Source organism: Catharus ustulatus, chromosome 1 (genome assembly GCF_009819885.2).
Source record: "Catharus ustulatus isolate bCatUst1 chromosome 1, bCatUst1.pri.v2, whole genome shotgun sequence".
Lineage (NCBI taxonomy): Eukaryota > Metazoa > Chordata > Aves > Passeriformes > Turdidae > Catharus > Catharus ustulatus.
This window is the reverse complement of record NC_046221.1, coordinates 69,392,602-69,416,260: the sequence shown is the minus strand read 5'-3', so window position 1 is coordinate 69,416,260 and position 23,659 is coordinate 69,392,602.

The window sequence follows — 23,659 nt, the reverse complement described above, 5'->3', positions numbered from 1 at the left end:
AGTTTTTTTGTGAAATATCACTCCTTTTCAGGGAAATATGTTTTCTAGATGGATTTCCACCTGCAGAGTATACTATATATTTTTGTTAAATAATTTTCTGTCTCTGCAGAAATAGCAGTTTAGTTTTGTAGTATTTTTTAAACAAAATGAGCATTTAGCACAATTATGTTCAGCACTATAATCTTTTTTTTTCTTCTTTTGTTGAGCCATCCTTTAACAGGGAATAAAAAATGAGACACACTGTAAGCTATTTTGCATAAATGAATAATTATGATTGCCACATATTGCCAATTGTAATTAGAGATAATAATGCTAGGGTTTTGGAGCTGCTACTCATGCATTGCTTTTCCAAGCAAAACAGAACTTTTGTAACATTCATCCAGTTAAGTGAACAGATTGAGTTTTCTACACACACACACAGAGGAAAAGAGTATGCTTTCCTTTTCCATTGCATTTTTTAAAAATGATAATAAGTTGAAGGTAAACAAGTAAATGAATGACATGCTATAAATAGTAGGCTCTTAGCAAAATTAGAGGCACATTAAAGATAACACACTTTTGGGACTTGCAGATCAGTTAGCAAGTAGTCTGAGCATTAGAGGGAAATTGGCAGCTGCTTACAGTTAGCAACCAAAAATGCTGTAGGTGGTGTGTGCATGTGCAGATCATTTACGGGCTCAGTTTCCCTTATTTACATTCCATCACCTCTGGGATTTGAGAAAGGGTTGTTGGGTCTTTTCTTGTTGGGGTTTTTTGTTTTGTTTTGTGTGTGTGTGTATGTGTGTGTAGAGACGGGCTTGATTCCTGAAAACTGCTGAGTTTAGAAACAGTGTTGGCCATACCTGCTCACAAAGCAAGTTGCCCACTGCTGCTGTGGTAAAGCTTCACTTTAAACAGCTCTCGGATACCGTGCATCCACATTGACACGAGAACTTGGCATGGTGCTGGACTAAAAACAATGCTACTTAATCAGGTGTGGAGTGCTGGCTTATTACTCTTGCCAGGAGCTTTGTTTTACTTGGACTGCACAGCCTTGTAAGAATTCAAAGCCATTGCAATATTGCTGAAGAAGCTTTCTGAGATGTGTAACTAACCATAATGCTGTATCTCCAGGGCACTGAATGAATGCGGCAAACGAAGTGTACTTTGCAACTGTCTCATTTTCCTAGGAAAAATGGACCAACTTCGGGAATTGTTGTTCAGCTCCCAGTCTCAGTGGGAGTTCTGTCTGAGCACAGACAGACTAGAGCCTAAACAATGAGCATTAAATTTGGCCCCTTCATCTCAGGATCTCACAATTCTTTTGGAAATGTTAGCAAATTAAGGTTCACATCCCCCACCCTGAAAAATAACTCTGTTCTTCTTTCACAGATGGGTAAAGAGGATCATGAATCAGGGACAGCAACAAGAGCTACAGATCAGAAATCTGACTCTAGAGTAGGCTGCTTCATTGTCATTGTTCATTATTTTCCATGGCCCTGTTGATCCCCAGTCTCTCATTATGCTTCTCAAGAGTTTTCACAACTGGAGTTGAGGGCGTTTGGATGTGATTTTCCACACGGATTATTTGATGCATTTTCCTCATTCTGCGTATCCTGACTTGACTTTGTCACTTAAACCCTATTTGGAAGGGTTCTGTAGCCATTTCAGGTTACAAATCCTACTGTTATGCCTACCACAGAATGATTTAAATGCAAACATAATCTCTATTCCTTGCCCTGCAGAAGCTTTCATGTGGCGGCACATCTCACAATTAGGCCACACCTAGTTGAAATCTCCCAAAGGAGTGCTCTAGAAACTATTATCCTCTTTAGGGATTGGTAACCTGGCATAGATAAAAATAGGGGGAAAAGGAGACCCAATGCTCTCTTAAAATATATTTTTTAATGGAATTTGAAAATGATTTGACTATTTCTGCTTTCCTTCTTGGACAAAGGATGTATCAAAATGCTCTCCAAGTAGTTTGTGCTTATCAAATAGGATAATTTTCTTCTCTCAGAGCAGAATCTATTATATCTTAGACAGAATTTTGCCAGAGTTTTACAGGATTTTAACAGAGTATTACAGACTTACCTTCTCATCATTCAAGATGTCTCAGCAAGGTTTTTGTAACAGAAGACACAATTTTTGAAAAGAACAGTATTGGAAAAATATTTTCTGTATTTAACTTGCTTTAATATAGTGCATTTGCTACTTACATTAATTTCTATTTGATCTTTCTATTTTCCTCATATCTGCTGTTCTCTATCCCCTACTTCCTTATCCTCTTCTTCTTATCCTCTTCTTCCCTGGGTACACACTTCCTGAAATTTGGTTCCTTCCTTTTCTCTTAAATGAATATTCTGTATCATTCCTTTCTGTTGCTTACTCCTTTGTAAGCAGATTAACAAAAGGTCACCCTCTTTCACTTGATCTTTTCCCTACAGTGACCTTCTCAAGGTTGTAAGTTTGCTGATTTTCTCAGAGTAACAACTGAAAATCATGTGCTTATTCTCTATTTTAAAAGCTGTTTACTGTTGTCTGGGCTTTTGTAATGTGGTGGTTCAGTATTTTCTTTTCTTTTTTTTTTTTTTTTGGTTCTCTAGGTAAATATAGTTCTGTGCTTTTACAGGTAATGCTGCAGATATTAATTTTCTATCCTTTTAATTAAACCATGGCACCCCTTCTATTTGCATTGCTTGGACAGATATGCTGGCTTTTAAGGTTTTTTAGTTCATGTTTCACCTCTTTAAAGTTAATTTTCAAACTATTCCTATGATCTCTTTTATTCTGCCCTTCATTTTTAGGAGAAATTAAACAGAAACTTTCAGGCCCGCTCCATTTCTACATTTCAAAGCCTCCTTTAAAATTATCCTTGCCTTCCTACATTTCTCCAAGTGTCATAGACTCAAGTCTGTTGTCCACTGCTTATCCTTCCTATCAATATTTTCTCCATGTCTCTTTTTACTCCCTGGATATCCATTTGTTAAGCATCAATAACTTTCTTTATATTGCAGTTGTAATCTGTTGCAGCTCTAAGCATCTAATCATTGTAGGGTGCTGATTGCCATGGAGATGTCAATCTAGGACTGGCTCTCTTAAGAACTGTGGAAACACAAGTAAAAAGTTACTGCCACTTCAGTCTGTTGTCCTGTGTTACATTTATCACCATCTGGAATCAAACACCTGCAAATGCATCTATCCTGCAACCTCATTATAGAGTTTGCTCAACAACTCTCTTCTTCTCACAAATAGTGTGACAAAATCCTGCAGTTGTCCAAATAAACTTCAGTCTTAACTAGTCAATAAAACTTTCTTGTTTTTTGGGTATATTATTACACTCAAAGATCCCTGGCTAATGATTCCCAACGAGCCTGAGGACTATATGGTGCAAGGAGCACCACAGAGAACACTGGTTCCTCTCATTCATTTTAGACCACTCTGTGCTGCCACATTCCCATATATACAAGCTGAGCATACAAGCTCAGATAGATTAATTCCCTTCAGTGTATACTCAGGGCCAAAGACACGGAAGTACCAGCAAAAAAGAGGAGAAGGGTTCTAATGGGGGGGGGTTGCCAATTATTTTAGGGAATTATTTTACCATGAAAACTGAATGAGGAATCACCAGATGACAATGATGATGGGAGAAGAGGCAGTTTAATCTTTCAGTTTGTTGGATAAATGAAGGAGAGAAGGTAAAATAATTTCACAGTATCACAGAATATGCTGAGTTGGAATTTTTCCATTGACACCCACCTTGGAGCCAAGCATTGACCTGGTGGATCTGCCTATTCCTAATCAGTATTATTTCTTGTTACCAGAAGAATCAAGGAAATGACTGCCTGTGCTCCTGGCACCTTCTGCCAATCATCCCAGGGCCCTTGGTTGCCCTCGGACTGCTCTTTTTTATTTTGTCACTGCCAATTTGAACAACCTGTAGTGGATAGTTATCAGAGGACCTTACTAGGCTGAAGAATTTTCCAGTAATGTCCCTTTTCTTCCCTGGGAGAAGACTTCCCTGTGAGTTGTGTCTGGTCTGCACATCAGTCCCTGTGTTCCTCTTAGAAGGGAGTGTCCTATTAAAACTGTCCTTTTCCTCTAAACAGAGGGGGTAGTGATGGGGGATACAGGTAGTGTTGTTTTAGGACACCCCACTATCCCTGTAGGACCTTTGCCCACCTCATCAATTGTGTGGCTTTCTGATTCCAGAGCCTCACACCTGGTACAGAAATACCATTCCTGCTATGCAACTTCTGAGGAGGAGGAACATTCCTCCTGGCACATGCTGTGACCTGCTTCCAGCCTTCATCAGATCCCTGACTAACAGTGAGTCCTTTAACTAATTCCCCTGCAGGGTTCTGAGTCCACCTCCTTCTTTGCAGCAATGGTGGGTCCAGACTCACAAGAGTCCTGAGACTGTAACACCTCTGAAGGTAGCTGGTCAGTGTCTTGTTCTTTTATTTGAGTACAGTAAATTCACGAATACAAGCCGCACTGAGTATAAGCCGCATCTCTGGGTGTTGGCAAATATTTCGGTTTTTGTCCATAGATAAGCCGCACCCCAATATAAGCCGCTCTGTCGTTCGCAGCGAGGACCCGCATGCAATTAGTAACAGAACCACGGGAGGGCGGGGTTTACTGGCTCAGCTAAGGCTGTGCAGGCTCGGCCCGCTAGGGGCTGCTGACGGGGCCAGGTGGCCCAGCCCGGTGCTGCAGCTCGGGGCCGGCCGCCACTGCCACTGGGCTCGGTCACCCCGGGTCGGCGCTGCCCCGCGGTGGCAGGCAGGGACGGAGCTTCCCCCGCTCCTACGGCAGCGGCAGCGGGCGGGGACGGAGCTTTCCTGCGCCCGTGGCGCCGGCGGCGGGCGCGGACAAAGCACCCCACCTCCTCCCCGGGCCGCGGCAATGGCTGCGCGGGGCTCCTGTCGGCTCCCGGAGCCGCGGCAACGGCGGCGCCCCCCCCGCGTCGGCTCCCCGGGCCGCGGCAATGGGGGCGCCCCCCGCCCCCCCCCCCTTCCCCCCCCTCCTCCCCGAACAGCGGCAATGGCGGCGCACCCCCCCCCCCCCGTCCTCCCCGAACAGCGGCAATGGCGGCGCCCCCCCCCCTCCTCCCCTGGGCTGCGGCAGAGGAGGGAAGAAAAGAGCTCTCCCGCCTCTCTCCCCGCCCCCTGTACTACCTGCAGGGAGCCAGGGCAACACGGTAACACTGTAACAATTGCGAAATGCCGGCTTTTACTGGCAGGTGCTTGGCTCGGCACTCTGGCTGGTACGTCTGGGGTTGTAAATGTCAGAAAATTATTCACGTATTAGCCGCCCCCGACTATTAGCCGCACTTCCGGGTTTCCACCAAAATTTTTGTCAAATTGCTGCGGCTTGTATTCGTGAAATTACTGTACTACAAATGCAGCCTGCACACTTCCTGTAGCTCCTTCACCTGGTGATGCAGCTCCTCAACCACGGTTCCTGCAAAAGAACTCTTTGTTGACCCAACCTTGCTAAGAGGCATCAGGCACTCTAGGAAACCTCTGGAGAGCAGCACCTCCCATCAGCAGGCTGGCTGTCTGTCTGTCTGTCTGTCTGGAGGTCTTTGATATGGCTGGGGCAGTGATCCTCACGGCTGCAGGGGATTGAACTTCATGTGTGTCAGAACTGAGGAAGCTTAAACTAGTATGCTAAGACTGGTGCTAAAAGGATCACTTTCGTCTTCCTTACCTTACTTTCCTTGCCCAAACAAAAAAGGGCTTGTTTTAGTTGGATGACATCTTTCAGAAACAAACCAACAACAATAACAAAACAAAAACCCAAACAGAAAAACCTGAGATTATTTTGGTTAGAGCATGGTGCTGACAACCTCAGGGTTGTGGGTTGAGTCCCCATAAGGACCATTCACTTAAGAGCTGGACTTGATGATCCTTGTGAGTCCCTTCCAACTCCAAATATTCTGTGATGCTCTGAAATGATGAATCACAGAATCACTGGCTGGTTGGGGTTGCAAGGGACATCAGAAGGTCATCTGGTTCAGCCCCTCTGCTTAAACAGGGTCTTTTAGAGTAAACTGTAATTTCTAGACAGCTTTTGAATGTTTCCAAGGCAGGAGAATCCTTCACCTCTCTAGGCAACCTGTGCCAGTGCTCAGTCATCCTCACTTTTTTCTCAGTGAAAAAGTGTTTCCTGGTGTTCAGAGAGAATCTCTTGTGTTTCAGTCTATACTTTTGCCTTTTGTCTGGTCTCTGGGCACTACTGGGAAGAACCTCGGTCCTTCTCCTCTACAAAACCTCCCTTTAGGTATTTATATACTTTAATAAGATCCCTCTGAGTCATCTGTCCTCTAAGAGAACAGTCCTGTCTGTCTCAGCCTTTCCTCATGGGAGAGATGCTCTAGTCCCTTGGTCATCTTAGTGGCCCTTTGCTGAACTATCTCTTGTTGCTCCATATTTCTGTTGTCTTGCAGCTGTTGTGAAACACTTAGCCCTTCCCTTTTAAAAAATGCATTTTCAGATGAAAACGTCCAACTACTTCATCACAAATGTGTGAATAGCTTTTATCAACCCAAATAATTTTCCTAACGACAAAATATTAACCTTTTTCTTTAGATCAAATTACATCAATGGATTTCTTGCGTATTTTTTTACAGACTACATACTTCACAGGTCAGCATTTCTGTGCTATATTGGTACAATCCCTAGATAATTTCAATAAATTAATACAATCACTTCTGGTTTACAAAAGTGCAACTCTATTGAGATTTTGAAATTGATTATAATATTGTGTAAAATGATTGTGTCTCTCCTTTTCAGGGACTGAATTTAAGCATTCATACTAATTTGTTTTCCTTGGTGTTGTTAATGAATTTGAGACTCTCAGTATTTATAACATTAGCAATTATTCTTAATGATTATCATTGTTCAGGGAATTTTTCAAAGCATGAAAAATGCAAGTAAGCACCCGAGTGAGAGAATAAAACCTTTTGCCTAGTAGTGTTAGTGGGTCCATTATTTAAAACATGTAATCCATCCTCATTTTCTGGCTGTCTTGATAAACATACGAGTAAGAGATAGTGTTTGACTGGGAGCTCACGTTTGCCTTGTCTTTCAAAAGTAAATTTTAAAATCTCTCCAAAAATAATGATTCAGTATCCCCCTCTTCCTTATTTTCTGGTTAGCTGTATTTTTTTGCCTGCAATAACAAAGCCATGAGAAAAGACAGCAATCCCCTTGCTCATGTGATATAATTCCACACTCTGAGTGTGAATACTGGCAGATCAGCAGAATGAGCCATCTGCAAGCTATAAGCTCTTGTCTTTGCATGAGTAGATTTAGGATAAAAAAAAATTGTCTGACCTGGAAGCCAAACGTTACTTGGCATCTTTACCAGAGATCCCTGCAAGGCCAGCCACTGTTCGTGCTGAATTTGTGTCCTTTCTAAAATATATGTCCCTCCCTCTTGCCATCATATTTTATAGTTCTCGTGCATAAGTGCACACACAGAAATGCACACACACAGGGCTGCACCATGGGCCACCTCAGAGATACTGTACTGCAATTTAATGAATATCAGACTTCACAGTCAGTCTTTGTTGGATTGCCATGCTGGTGAATAATGAATATCATACTGCAAGGTTAATCCCAAGTGGCCAGTTTCCTGGTTTTAATAGGCTGGGTGTTAGTCTGAAATGCTTGTAAATGCCTACAGTTCATGCATTGTGCTGTGTAGGAACATGTACCTCTAAATCCTCACCTTACTCAGGCCAGTAACTCTTGCTGAAGTCAAAGGAATTAGCCAAGGATGTAGCACAAGATGAATTTGTTCCTGCAATCTTGCCTCTCCACCCCTCATCCCAGTTATTATTTCCCAAGCTGCTGAAACCCCACCTCAAACAGAGGGGTTATGCATTCTGTCAGTCTTTCCTTTCCATGTGTGGCTGTCTCTCTTCTAAGCTTGTTCTGCTGGCTCTGACATCCTGGTCCTCTGAATGATAGCTTGTGCCTTCAGCTAATGAAGTCTTTGGCAAAATTCCCATAGACTTCATTCAGAGAATGATCCAGCTGAAGCAGTGCTGACTCCTGAGAGCTCCTGAGCCCTTGTGGCATAAACGTGAAATGCAGAGCCACAGGATTTGTAAAGATTTGTCCCTAGATTATAGAACATTTGGGACAGGTGGAGTCTATCTTTTCAAATTGTTTGCAAAGTGGCATTTCCCCCTAATGTACTCTAGAAATTATTAAGTGACAGAAACCCTTGTCAAATGACACAAAATCTCCAACTCGTGGTAGGAACAAAGAGCAGGAAGCCATTCGATTTTATTGCCCTTGTGGAGATGCATGTGGGAAGGAACTAGAACAATACCTTCAAAAATAAATCTTTTTTTTCCCCTCCAGTTTGTCTTTTTGGCTTTCTTCTCTATTAACCCCATTGGGAGAACCAGAATCTGATCAAACCTTCCCAGCTGTTCTAGCTAAAAGTTATTGCCTGCGTAGGGTATGTTTTTTGATCTCCTGTGCCTGCTTCAAAAAGACCTGCTTTGAATTGCATTAAAATTTTCCCTCCCATTAAATTCAGTGTCAGCAAAAACAAATTTAGAACAAAAACAAATGAAAAAAGATTCCTTTCTCCAGCATTAAAAGTCATAGAGGTTTATTTAACACAAAATACTGTATTGCATGCTCCTTCTTCTGCAATTACAGAGAGCATTAGTGCTGCCTAACTACACTTTTAATATTAACGACAACAAGCTATAGACATTCTCAGGTCCTGGGACTTTAGATGGTGACATCCTTGCACTACAAAAAGAAAAAGCAAGTAGCTCTTTGAAGGCTGTTACTGCTCTGCTTGGCACCTGCTTGTATGAGCCTGGGAAACACTGGCAGCTTTTGGGAGGGCAAAGTTGGCCTTCTTTATGTTTTTCACCTCCATACATCATAGTGACTTAGAGCACTTTCCCTAAACTGTGTGCACTGCTGGCCATCTATAGAATGGGGCCTTTGTTCTGCCCACACTGATATTTATGCAACATCCATCTTTGTGCTTCATGACATTTAAACAGCAGAGTGCTGGGCTGTGGCTCACTGTAATAACGTGGTCTCTGTTCTACCTGCCCTCTAGAGACTGAGGCCATGTTTTGAGCAAACTGGCCAATTATTCTGTTTAGGGAGCTGCAGCAGAAATGCTACAACAAAAGCAGCAGCAACTCTATAAAGCACATGCTAGTACCAATACAGCTCTAGGTACCCAGTGCTAAGCAAGCTGACAGCTTCATAAGAGCACCTTTCTTCCACTCTGTGGAGTACCTTGCTCACTTTTTCCTTTTCATGAGAAGTTAAGGATGCAGAACCACTTTTAATGCCAGCAATAACCACATCCTGCCTTACAGCAGAGGGAACAGCAGGCAAGTTCTCAAAACCAGAAGCTAGAAATTGGATATCCAAGTAGGTGCTTAACTATATGTCTACTGTGCTAATTTCCTAAAGAGCTTAATGCCAGTCCTGGAGTTTGAGGTCAGGCATGACAGAAGGAGAGGCAACCACCTTAAGGGTCAAGGGCCCCAGGAGGTGGAAACTTCTGCCCATTCCCTGACTCATTCAGGTCAGACAGTGCTTACCAAGAGTTGAGAAAGCTCATTAAGATGAGGAATAAAAGGAGAGATGTTGGCTTTAGAGCAAGCAGAGCTACAGCATGGTGAGATGGCCCCTGCAGCTCATGTTTTGTGAGAGATGGTTTCTTTTTCTTTTCTTGTTCTTCTTTTTTTCCCCCCGTGAATTAATAAAGTCAGCCTGAGGGAAAAGCCTGAAAAAGATTTTGGCAGGATGTTACTCCTTCCTGGGTTAGGGAAACAAGCCAATAGCCTTACAGGCAGCTGACTCTTTAATCACATATTTAGTATCTGCAAGAAAAATATTCTGGGGTAGCTAAGTGACCTCGAGAACCAAAACCTATTTCAAATGTTACTCAGAGATTTAGGAACCAGGACACCATATGAAGCCCATCTATCATCTTAGCCCTCCTAAGGGCTCAGAATTTTATCATTCCCTAAAGTTTGATTTCAGTTACTTTTTTGTTTGTTTGTTTGTTTGTTTTAATTCTTTTTTTTAAAATTTATTTGTGATCCTGTGAAAATTTGTGACTGAGACTTTGGATTCTATGACATTGGCATGTTTGAGAATATTAACTTTGATTTTCTGTTCCCAAAGTTCCAGCTGGACTCAGTTGGTTTCAGGGTATTCAGACTCTTTAACAACCTTTCAGAGCATGGAACCATGGATATAAGTAGTTGAACACAGACTTCCCTCTTCAAGCATAGGTCAAAGTATGGACATAATGAATGAAAACAAAACATGTTATTTCTGTATCCAGTGAACTGTCTTGAAGCACAAAACCAGACTGGGTCTGCAGAAAACATCATGTTCCCTTCTCCCTTATTCCACCATTGAGAAAATCCTTCTCAGATTGACAGGGATTACTCATCTCTGAAAACATTTCAAAGGGCTTCAGGAACATGGGCTATGTGATCACCAGAAAAACAGGAGGAGTTGGGAACCAAATTGTGAGTGTGAATACATGTAGCCAAGTGCTGTAGTTCCTAACTGGATGCACCTACTACCTGTAATCACTTTGCTTTTGCAAAGCGTGCTCTCACAAGAAAATGAGAAATTACTGGATGCAGTCATCCAGCTTACCCCAGAAGGATGTTTGAATCCCACAAGAGAAAGTTGGCTGTGACCACACCTAAGAAGTCTATTCTTGCTCTAACTCTGGAAGCAGGGGCTGTTTTGAGGTTGTAGAGTGGTGGCTGCAATTGTTTCATGGAAACATGGCCATATTTTGATTTTTCTCTTTTTTCAGATGGATTTAAAAGTCTGAAAAACTAAAAAATATAATAGTTTTCATATATGCAGATGGGACTTGAAATGGTGATGCTGATGTAGCCAAGTGTGCCACTTCAAAATATGTAAAGGGTCCTGTGGTCAGAAACCAGCTAAGTTATAGAAAATGTAAAAGGAAAGTCTTTGTAGTTTGTTAAATCTGGAGTTCAGCAGTTTAAGTTCTGACCTAAAGGAGGAATACAATCACTCATTCGTTGCTTTTGGTTCCTAATTTAAAAACTTTCTCAATTACCAGAAAGTGATGGAAATTAAAAATCACTTTTTTTAATTAATAAAAACACTGGGAAAAGCGGAAAATTATGTGAAATCTCTTCCTAGAGACCTTGTTGGAGAGTTTCCTTTCAGCAAAAGTAATAAAGTAATCGGCTAGAGAAATTCTCTGATGAGACAAAAGGAAACTGAAATGACAAAGCATATAGTAGCAACAAGGAAATTTAGAACACATATTTTAAAAAGGGAATTTTTCTGTTCTTCATTTATGGCTTGGAAGCCAGGGATCCATTTAATCACAGGAGCAGAAAATCTAATGCACTGGTAACTGTCTGTTTTTCAGATTTCTTTACTTTTTATATGCATCTGAAACTGTTGGAAAGCGTGGAACAGAAAATCACTTCTCGAAAACCATGCCTTTGGTGACTGGTACCCCTGAGAAAATTAGGCAAGTTCTGACCACAGCTCCCAGCTGCTAATTCATGTGTGGCAAAGAAGAGGGGAGGAGGAAGAAGATAGTCAGCTACTGATTCAGACAGAGCGCAGAATTCCAGCACAATTAAGCATGAACAGGAGTGGTGGCAGAGAAGAAAGCTGACTGCACCCCACGTGCTGAGATGGGGCAATATTGGGTTATCACATCTTAGTTAAGCCAGGAGCAGCTGCTGCCAGCAAAACCAAACCCAGTTTGCTCCTTGGCTGAAAACTTAAATATCAACACCCTTTAATTATGCATAAAAAGATAAACAAAGCTAGCAGCTTTAAAGTACTGTTATTAATTGTACCAAATGTTAGTGAAAGGTTGAATTATTCATAGTTATATTTCTCAGGGGTTTCTCGATTAAGGGAAATAAGGAGAATTTGTTATGAGTATCTTGTTCCGCATAGCTTTCTCAGTTCACCTATTGCAAGAAACAGGGATATATTTTACATGTCAGTTCTGTAAAAAATGCATATATCTGCTAGTTACTTAGCAACCTTCTGGTATATGCCTGCATCTACTCCCATAAACCCTGCATATCAGAAATCTTCTCCAGTGGGTTTCTAGGGATCGGTGGATTTTGCCACAATAATAATACCATTCATGTGCAGTTAGAGTAAATAATTTTATTTGCTTACAGGATCATTGCTGTGTTTTGGGTTTTATTGAAATGTTTCTCTAGGAAAATAATACGTAAACATGCTTCATTGAAAGCCCTCTGTATGAATGCAGAAGGCTGTAAGCTGTACTAGCTGTATGAAATTTTGTAATAACTGGAAACAAATAATGCTCCTTCAGAAACCAAGTTGTTCTTGTCATAGTTCTGGCCCTCAGTTCTCTCTGCATTTTAACTAGTAGCCAAAACCTGTATAAACTTCTGGAAAGGAAGATTTTAAAAGAGCAATACATTTTTATAGTTTGTGCAATTTGCTCTTCAAAAAGTTATCTGTACAGCATGCATGCCTTAGATTTATCACTCTGGTATAATTTATGTGTGATCTGAACCTTATCAAACAACCTCATACTTTGGTAACTTGCATATGGTAACAGACCAAGGGACAGTTCAGCTGAGTAATTTTTAGTCGTGTGAGTAGTGGAAAAGTTTTTACAAAGATAGTAGTGACAGGACAAGGAATTATGGCTTTAAACTGACAGAGGATGGGTTTAGACTAGGAAGAAATTCTTTACTCTGAGGATGATGAGGCACTTGGACAGGTTGCCCACAGGAGCGGTGGATGCCCAATCTCTGGAAGTGTTCAAGGCCAGGTTGGTTGGGGCCCTGGGCAACCTGACCACATTCAGGATATTCTTACCCAAAGTCCCTGCCAACCCAAACCATTCTATGATTCTATCCTATTTGTGGCATGTGAAAATGTAATCTTTTATAAATAGCTGGAAAAATCCTGTCTTTTAAAAGTCACTGAGAGTTTTGTTGTGTCCTTCACACAGTCAAATTCATACTTAATATTGGGATTTTTTATTTAGGATGAGAGGCTTATATTTATGTACTTTTCCTTACAAGCAAATGGCAAGTCATAGTAATTTAAGCCACATTTGAGTATGTTACGGCCTAGAAAGACTGAGCAAAAATCACATAGGTCAGATATACAAATAACTTTTTAAATAAATATGGAGGCTATCTGTAGAGACAGATATAATCTATCTATGAAAATATATATTAAATATATAAAATGCATATACAGTCACATAGATTTGCATATCCATTTAAATAACTTTTACATGGAAATATATGTGACTAATTTTTGGTGTGATGAATGCTCTAGCTGTACTTTCACACATTTGTGTAATAAGGGTGAAATTGTATTCACACTTGCCTTATCAAAATTAATAACATGTTTGACAGCATGTGAATATGGTCTTTAAGTAGCTTTTAAATATAATAAAAATTACAGTTTACCGTTCATGTGTCAGTTTCTATACAAAACAAAGAAGGATTTAGTTCAATACTTTCTCCACTCATTAGATGGTATTTCTGTGGCTATGATCACAAGATGTGTGCTTGAGAGAAATCTCCTGATGTAGTTTATAAGAAAGAGATGAAAAATTTCCAGCAGAGTTACCATTTCCTCCAATGATGATGCTGGGCTGGGCATGAAGCTGAGTCCCCAGGCAACCTAATTATTGCAGCTTCTGATAGCTCACTTTAACCAGATCTGTAATCCGGTTGATCCTCTTCCCCACAAGTGATTGCTTGGTCACCTTGGTTTAGCAGCTGGTTCAGGATGAGTCTTCTTAAAATAAGTCAAGTCACAAATAACTGCTATAGACAGGTTGGGCAGAAAAGGAACAACAGGAGGCATGTAAGAGCTTTCATGGGATTTGATATTGGGTTTGATTGTGCTCATGGTGAGGGCCAGTGTCCCTTGTGCCATCATTTTCCCTTACACTGCCACTGAGGGCTTGTCAGCAGGTAAGAGTGTCTGTGCTGTGCCAGCTGGCCTCATGTTGACTTCCCTGGCACGTCTGTGCTGTGCAGTGATGTGGTGCAGAGGCGTTGGGATTAAACTTGCCCTGAGCTCTTACGTCCACACTGAGCGTTGCAGCATCATGAGGAGATATTGGCTCGTGTCCCATCAACGGTGTATTGCAATAGCATTGTTCCACCAGCTCTGAGAACTCTTCCCTACATTTTCTGTGGTAGGTTTGGCCATTGTTACTCACGCATTTCTCATTTTTTATCATTTCAGCACATTACTCCTTTTTAGTTGTGTCACAATCAGACAAACTCAAGCCAGCAAATAGTTACTGAGACAATTGCTGTAAAAACCTGAGTTCCACATCAGTACTCAGTAAAGCATAAAAGTTAGTCTGGCTGGCAAAACTAATACTATTAAGTTTGTTGTGTGGATTACAGTTTCTTCTGACTGCATATTTTCTTGTTTTGTAATGTTGCATCCAGACCATAAAAACATCTTATTATGGAACTACTATTTCTAGCAAGTCACTGGAGCTCATTGCCTCCAAGGATCATGTGGTTTCAGGATAGATATGCTCAGAAGTGGGTTTCAGCTAACTGGAGACATCCCATGTGCTCTCTGGGAAGTCAACCACAATCTTGTGCTGCTGTGTCAGGGGAATTGATAAAGGATTGATTGACCAGCTTTGCCCTGAATAGGGATAACCATTTTCTTCTTAAACTTCCACCCTGTGCTTTGGCAAGCAGAAGGCCTGTACTAGTGCCAAATGTGTAATTACTTCACTAGCAATGATGACATGTATGCCTGTTCTGCATGATCCTATTTTGTTGCTTCTTCTACTGGCTATGAACAGCTCAGATAATAGGAACCTCATCCCTGCATCTGTCTCTCAGCAAGGGGAGCTTTAACCTAAGCTTTGAGCAAGTTTTAAGAGGAAGAGAAAAAAGCAACCGAAATAACAAAAAAGCAAAAGTACATGAACATGTACTGACTTGGTAAAAAAAAAGAACAGCGTGTGCTGTCTCAAGGGCAATAAAGGCCATATTGCTGTGCTGGGCTTTGCACATACATGAGAACCTTGCAATGTGGAGGCCACCTCTACTGCAAAAAGCTGCCACAATGTCTCAGGACATTCCCAAAATATATGGATTGTACCATGTGTCATAGTAGTCATCAGTCCACCAGAGTCTGGCTTCTGCCACCCCGTGCTCTATTCTATTCTATTCTATTCTATTCTATTCTATTCTATTCTATTCTATTCTATTCTATTCTATTCTATTCTATTCTATTCTATTCTATTCTATTCTATTCTATTCTAAAGGAACGTTTAGTAAATAGCTAAAATAAATAAAACTTAGGAACAGATTATTCTTCCGTTCTGTCTCTTAGAGAGATAACTGTGCATGAAATATGTAATTTTATTTTAAGCAGCTTTCATCTATTTCTTTTGTGACCTCAATTTATAAATGTGCATGGAATTAATTCATCATCTTGAGACAGGTTCCTCAGATGAGAACTTCTATCTTTTTTATATGTTTGAGTATGATGTTACTGCAATTAACAGAACTCTTTCATAATCCAGTTCAGCTTACTGCTTTATTCTAATATTTTGACAGGCTTTCTTCACTGCATGTCCCTTTGTGTATACATGTATACAGACACAAACAAATGCATAATTTATCAAGGTGGCAAAATTGTTCATTGTCATGCACAAAAGGGGTCAGTGTCCTGTAGGTGCCATGTGCAAGTTATTTACAATTCATGCTTTCTTTATCTTCAATATTTCTCACCTGCTTTGTTCAGTAGAATATACATTTTTAAATGGCCAAGCAGGAAATATATGTCCTTTTTACTAAAACTTTTTTCCCTTTTGTGCAGCAGCAGCTGCCTGCCATGTTATTGTTTTTCGTCGCTAGCAGGCTTTTTGGGTGTGTGCCAAGGATTTCTCCTGGGGAGCAGGATGATTTGCATCTGAATGGTGAATGGCAAGGCTGGGCGTGGGTACACTCAGCCACACCAGGTGAGGTAGAACAGCCGCTTCCAGCTCACCTGGAGTAATTAATTCAATAAAAAGTTAATTACAACGAAAGGGAAAAACAAACTTCCATATAACAGATGGTAAATTTTTAGTGTGATGAAAACTAAAAGGATTTTCTTTTTAAACACCAGTATGGTGTGCCCTAAGTGGTATACAAAATTCTCTTGGTATATACTCAAGTAATTGCATATGTTGTTTCTGTATACAGTGCTGTGCTTTTTGATACATATTTCCTTCTGTTTCAGATATGTGTGGGTTCTTCATAAAACTTTTCATCAACACGTAGTATTCCTGGCAGAGTGTTTGTGGCTTGGTTGCTGGAGGAGTGGCAAGTCTTCCATGTCAATCAGTCATTCTGCTTCTAGAAACTTTTGAACCCGAGAGCAGCATCCAAATTGCAGAGAGGAGCAGATGCCCTTATCCAGAAAGAGCCATGGCATAAAGTTGAGCCCGTTACCAAAGCATTTGGTTGATCCAGTGGCTGGGGAGCTGGCTCGCCAGTCAGGAGGCGAGTATGTAGATGGGCAGCTTACACAGAGGGTAGTCCACATGCATCTTCTGCTTAGCTGACAAAATTGAGTGAAAATATGGAAGAAAAGAACGAAAAATAAGCTGTGATAGGCACAAAACCATTCCTTACTAGAGATGGGCACACATGTTGATGGTAGGGATCATTAAAAATAAGGAGGCAGAGGTGGACTTTTAGTAGAAATAACCTTGAGAAATTGTGTTTAATTAATGTCAGTGCTTGTAGAGCAAACTCTTTCTTGACAAAGAGAAACTTAACGTACAGGACAGAATTTAGTTGTGCTAGAACAATATTAAAAAGTCTGAATTCGAGGTTCTTTGCTGTTTTGCAAGCTAGCAACATATTTGTAATGATTACTGACTCAAACTTCCAGAAATGAGATATATATATATGAAGGCATATGAATTTTGGAAGAATCCTAATTTTTATAAAATACTGACCCTCCACATGAGGAAGCTGAGGCATTGACCTCCATTCCTTCTAATGTAGTCCTTCAGTATCAACTGCTACAACTGATCCATGTGTTTAAAGTATTTAAAAATTATAATATTGTGCAGGTCTAATTTTTTTACAAAACTTACCTAGTCATTCCTAATGCATTTTGCATTTCTTCCCTTTCATTTGCTCTAGTAGGAGGTTAGCTTCTTCTCAAAAAGCCTGATGACATCAGACAAAAATATGTTATTGAGCAGGAAGAAGAAAAGCTTTGCTGTTCTCAGTGATGGGTCTGATCCTACACCAGTTTAATGCTTCCCATTGAGCCAACCCATACAGAGCATTTATCAACATTGAAGGCTTCCAGCTGGAAGAACTCTGTTCAAAATACTGCCAAAATTTTCCATCATCTTCCGAACTATATCCCCAATAGCAGGCTTAGGAAATCCTGGTCCTATTGCAGTCAGCAGGTAAGACTCAGTGCTCTCTATTGCATAAGGGGTAACAGGAAGGGAGGTGATGATTTATTCTACAAGATAGCAATTTCCCCACATACTCCCACCCCATCTGCAGGTAATTAAAAGTTGCTGGTGTGGTTAATCACACTCATAGTGTAGAAAGACTTCAACCACAGACCTGGGTGGCGTTGCTGGGAGTGTTGATGGCACAGCCCAGGTGTATTTAGCACCCTCCTGGGGATCCCTCTTGCCCTTGCCTTGCTGTGGCTCCAGGTACCTGCTGGGGACTCTGCACCAGCTATCAGATGAGATGCTGTGCTGTCTAAGAAATGGCAAATGTATGGACATGCTATAGCAAACGCACACACGTTGTGGTTTTTCTGCAAACTACATGCTGAATGATTTTGACATGAGTGTTTTGCTGGTACATACGATGAGAAGACTGGTGACACTCAGTGCCTGCTCTCTCTGATGCAGATCTCCTGTTCTCCACAGAAGATGCCCAACAAGGAAACCTCACACAGTGAAGCTTGACGTGTGCTCTGCAGCAGTCCTACTGTTTACTACTATCACACACTAAATTTATCGAATGTTGTTTGGTTTTTCAACTGGAACAAATAAATCTGTCAGTATTTTAACTCAAGCTTGTTCTACATGCAGCAGTTAACATTCCTCAAGCCTTTGTGTTTGATATTGTATTTGGAAGCTCACTTCATAATTATAGGTGGGGCTGTTGGACTCCTTGTTATGCAGGCTGTTCTGGACCTGAAGCAAGGTTTTGTAATGAAGGAGACAGTTGTCTCAGGGACCCTTGCTTGATTGTTTGTCTGATGTAGGTCTCGTACATTTTGCACAGGGCATGTGAGATTACTTTCGTAGTAAAGACACTTAAGCATTACCCACATGAGCAGCATTCATTTTCTGCCCTTACCATTAGGTTCTCACAGTTGTTTCCAGGGAAAATTTCTGATTGTGGTATCTTACTTCTTTTGTCTACCCAATATGAGAGATTAAAACCAGATGAAGAGAAATACATCATGCTTAGAGATGTAAATGGTAGCACTCTGCACTTGAAAATATCTGTGAAAATCAGTGGCATCTCAGATCAGGTACCAGGTACCCAGAATGTGGTTTCATGTAAGATCTCAACCTTTCTATGTCCCACCTCCTTATTTGTAAAACACAGATGATCAATTGTTATCTCAGGAGGATATTCTAAAAAAAAAAAAAAAAAAAAAAAAAAAAAAATTAAAGATCTAGATAGAGTTCCAGCTGCAGAGCTGGGGACCTGGCACTGAGTAATAAGGAAAAAGAGTTATTGCAAAGTCACTCATTAAATGTGCACCATCCAGTCTGCTCTGGGTAACGTGAAATTCACTGGATAATAAAAAAATTTAATTACAGTAATTTCACGAATACAAGCTGCACCAATTTGACTAAGATTTTGCTCCTAAACCGGAAATGCGGCTAATAATCAGGAGCGGCTAATATGTGAATAATTTTCTGACGTTTACAACGTCAGAAGTGCCAGCCAGAGTGCCGAGCTGAGCTGCTGCAAAGTCGGCATTTTGCGATTGTTACAAATCGCTACTCTGTTGCACCGCAGGTGGAGCCTGGCTGCCTGCAGGCAGCACGGGGGCGGGGAGAGAGGAGGGAGAGGTCTTTCCTTCCCTCCTCTGCCACAGCCCAGGGAGGAGCGGGGGGACCCGGGCCGCCACTGCCGCGGCTCTGGGAGGCGGCGGGGGGCTCCGTCCCCGCCCGCTGCCGCCGCCGCGGGAGCAGGGGGGGCTCCGTCCCTGCCTGCCACCATGGGGCAGTGCCGGGCCGTGGTGACCGAGTCCAGTGGCAGCGGCGGCCGGCCCCCAGTGGCCCCGCCGAGCGGCAGCGCCGGGCTGGGCCACCTGGCCCCATCAGCAGCCCCTAGCGGGCCGAGCCAGTAAACCCCGCCCTGCCACCGTTCTGTTACTATTTGGCAACTTTGTTGCACACGGGTCCTCGTTGCGAACGACAGAGCGGCTTATACTCGGGTGCGGCTTATTTATGGACAAAAAACGAAATATTTGCCAATACCCAGAGATGCGGCTTATACTCAGTGCGGCTTGTATTCGTGAATTTACTGTATTCACATGCTGTTATAACACACACAGTGTGGCTGACTTAGATATGTAGATAAAATCTGAACTTCCAAACTTTCAGATGCCTGATTTTGCAACCCAAGTAATACTATTCTGGCACAGGGAGATGGAGGGACATAGGGTTGTTTGTGACAAACTGTGGATTCTTACAATCACATGTATGGTTTCTAGTCTCTCTTTGTTCACCCTGCAATAGCATTATAAGTGAATCACCCTGCAATCGCATAAGTGAATGAAACAGGGAGAAAAAAGGCCTTTTGGTCATTTGAAATACAATAGAAGGTGATGAAAGGTGACCAGACCCTACATTTTTAATATGATTAAAAAACATTTTTGAAACACTCCCAGGAAGTCTTGAAAACAATCATTAGACATTTGATGTGAGATATATTTATTTTCTTATGAAAATTATTTGGACTACAGGATCATCATGAGGCATTGATCAGAAGCCTGTCTCTATTCAACAGGCTGCCATGCAGATATTTAGGAGAGGAAAATCCCTGCTGCAAATGACCTTCAAAATAATTGTACCTATTCTGAGTTGGTAGAAGGGTTCAAATGGCTGACACAGGGCTGTGCTGTGCAGACAATGAGATCATTAACTCAGTGCATATAGTTATACAGCACAGTGATATGCAGTCCTTTTGGGCTATCTTGAACTCTGGAACAGTCACATTCAGCCATTATCTTCTGCTTCCTTTATTCAGCTCAGCTGTGTTGGCAAAACTGAGCAGGAGGCAAAAGAGACGGGAAAGTACCAGAGCCAGGATGGAGAAGCCTAGTGAGCCTAGTGAACCAGGTTTGCTGCTTCTGTATCAGCCTATGGGATGTGGGATATGTTGGAAAGAGTGAAGACAATGCAGTTGCTACTGGGATGTTGGTCTTGGTGTCCTGGACATCCCATGCATCCTGACCATGTCCTCACTGGTGGTGGCAGCTGCAGCAGACTGAGTTTCCAGGGACTGGGAAAACAGGCAAAATAGGCAGCTACTGTGCTGGCTACAGCAGCCTGCTGCCTTAGGCAGTGACAGGGCTTGCTGTTGCAGCAGGGCCAGGAGGAAGCAGCCCAAGCAGAGAGCTGGTTGTTCATCCTCGTGCTGAGTTCCTCAGCACTTGCTCTCTAAGTGGCCCTGTAGAGCTGTGCATTGTGCCACAGCTGTGACAGAAGCACCTCTAGTTCAACTTCTTTCACCTGTATAGCTCAGATCTGCCCATGAAAACATGCCTTGTGTCCCTCTTCACTCAAAAGGGACAGTTCTTGGTTGAGTTTTCCCTACAGCATGGATTCTGTAAACTGAAGTAGCCTCCCTCAGCGCTAACGGAGGTATATGGTCCTTTGTTTCTTTTTTGTTCTTACTAAGCTGCTTTACTCAGCAATCTTATCAGTGTTCATGAAACTTTAACTGTAATGCATTTGTTTCTGCTTAAATGCTTTTTTACAAAATTCTATTTTGTTTCTGCTGCTTGAAATTATATTTAACAGTATCCAAGCTAAATTTATGCACACACATTTAAACAAGGAGCCTAGATATAATGCATTTTTAACCATGTGAAATATATTAGTAATGGTACTTACAGAAAGAAAAGAAAAATTATTTTGGCTTGCATTAGTTCCATCTTTGCAGTATGCAGATAAGTACCATACCTTTGACAGTGTAACTATATTAGGTTTGCCTCAAAGCTAGCAGTCAGCAAGCCTTGTGCACAGCAGCCATAGCAGGTGTCTTGTGTAAGGGGTGCTGTGGTAGCAGGAGCTTCACACACTTTTCAGTGTGCTGTCTCCCACAGCTCATAACAGTCCACATAAAAGTAGGAGAGACAGAGCACGGTAAGCATCACCCTTGAGGACACTTGAGGAGTTGGGTATTCTTACAATTAGCAGAAATCACAAGGGAAAAGGGGAATATTAAAATACAGACTTGACCTTGCCCTGTTCCCCTCTTCCTCCAAAATCATCTGACAAGAGAAGTGTCCTCATTTGTTCTTTTTTTTCCCCTTAACATATGTTTTTGGTGTTAGAATGGAAGCAGCAAAAGGCAGAAATCCATCTAAAGGTGGCTGTAAAAAAGGTTAAGGAAATAAAGACTTCTTACACGGTCATAACTGTAACAGTAATGAGAAAGGATGTGCTAACATCTCAAACAGAAGATGATTATTAAGTGAAAAACTACCAGCAATCAGGTGTGGGACTGGCAGACTTCTTAACTTAGCTAAAAATAAGCAAGCTGTTGTTTTTAGTTTTTCCAACTGCATTCAAAGAGTTTGGTGGCACAGATAGAAAAATGAAGCATTGTTCTGGGAAACGGATGATGTTTTGCATGGCACTTGACTGCTGGTGTTCAGGATGCCTGGCTGCCAGGCTGGTTGTCAGCCTGAGAAGGATCCAGCCAAGCAGGGTCCTTCCCAGCTGCTGTATCCTTGTATCTCACCAGCATGTGCTTCCAGTACTCTGCTGCTTTTTCTGATCAGGAGAGACTGGGAAAGGCTGGAGTGGCAGCAGAAGGTTTTGGGGGTTATGGGTGAAGTTGGAGAGTGTTGCCTGCTTCTCTGGAGGCCTCAAGCACATTGCCTTAGGCCTGGCTGAAGTCTGAGCTCTCTGCTCACACAGCCTCCAACCTCCAAAGGTACTTTATGTTGTCCTGTGTCCAGTTACTGACAGATCACACTTCATTCATTAATAGAAATGGCTCAGCCTTCCTGACCTAACCTTCCCACCAAACCCCACTGGGAAGTCAGGAATTACATATTTTGCTAGCAAAAACCCCTCAGAGGGCAGCCCAGTAGCTGTCTGTGAAGCAGGTACAGGATGTGGTGCTGTGAGCAGCTGAGAGCAGTTCTTCTCCAGCCAGTGCCCTGGGAAGTTGCCTTTGTCTCAAGGGTCCCCAGGAATATTCCTGGGGAACCACGTGTTCAGAAGGAGGGAGGTAAGTCCCCTTGCTCTCCTCTGCTGACCAGCATTGCCACTGGGCTGCTGGCTTGGACTTCCAGGATTAGGGTGTGAGAGCTTGCACTCCCTCAGGCAGTGGGAGGAAAGAGAGCGAGCTCTCCTGCGTTCTGGATGAGAGTTTTAAGGACCGTGTGAATCCAAAAAGCTTTTACGACTGCAACTGTGTGCCACCAAAAGGGAAACTTGAATCCTGCACTCAGGAAAAGTGAAGTGTGAGCTGTGTGTGCTCAGCAGGAAGAGCCATGTGCTGGGAGATGGATGCCAGCGGAGAGGGCACACTGCTGGGGAGAGCCAGAGGAAGAGGAAAAATTTAAATCCCACCTCTGTTCCCAGCACCTTTTGCTGGACAGTCTCTTGAGTGCAGACATCTCCCCTTCCATGAGCTCTTGTTTTCGGTGCCATTTTGGGGCACCTGGAATAAAGGGAAAGGTGGAAGGATGGTTTGCATCCTCTGATTGCAGGCATTGCAGCTAAGTCTGAATGGCACATGGGTAGACACCTGCTAGGTACCTGAACCTGCCTAAGGAAACTCTCCTGAGCACTGCCAAGCACCTCATAGTCAACCCAGTGACTCATGAGGACTGGACTTGTTCCTGGGCTCAGGCTTTCACACATGAATAGCCGATAGACCACACCTTTGTGCATCTTGCTTCTTTTCTTTTTTTCCTCTAATATTTTTAAGCTATTTCAATTCATAGGTTATACAACATGGATAATAACTGTGTGTGTGTCCCTGTCCCAGAGCAGATCTTAGTAGAATAAGCACAATTGGGGTTGTGAGGTACAAGAGTACTGTGCAAAGAGGAGGCAGAATGCAGTGATATTGCAGACAGAGCCACATATTTCTGTCTTTTTCTCTGAGAAAATACTACTTCCACTTATCATCAGACAATAGAGTTCAGCAAGCAGATACTTTCCCCATGAGAAAACATAAAGCTATAAAAATAGCTGTCAAAAATATAAGGTCCAGTTTGAGGCAAAACACTTGCCAGTGTCAGACAGGAGCAACTTTGCATGCCTGTGTAGATTGAGCTAGGATCCAGACCTTACTATGAAATATTTCTTGTATGGGAGAGCATTTTTAAAATCCACTGAGTCCATTTCATCACTGTTTCAAAGAGAAGAA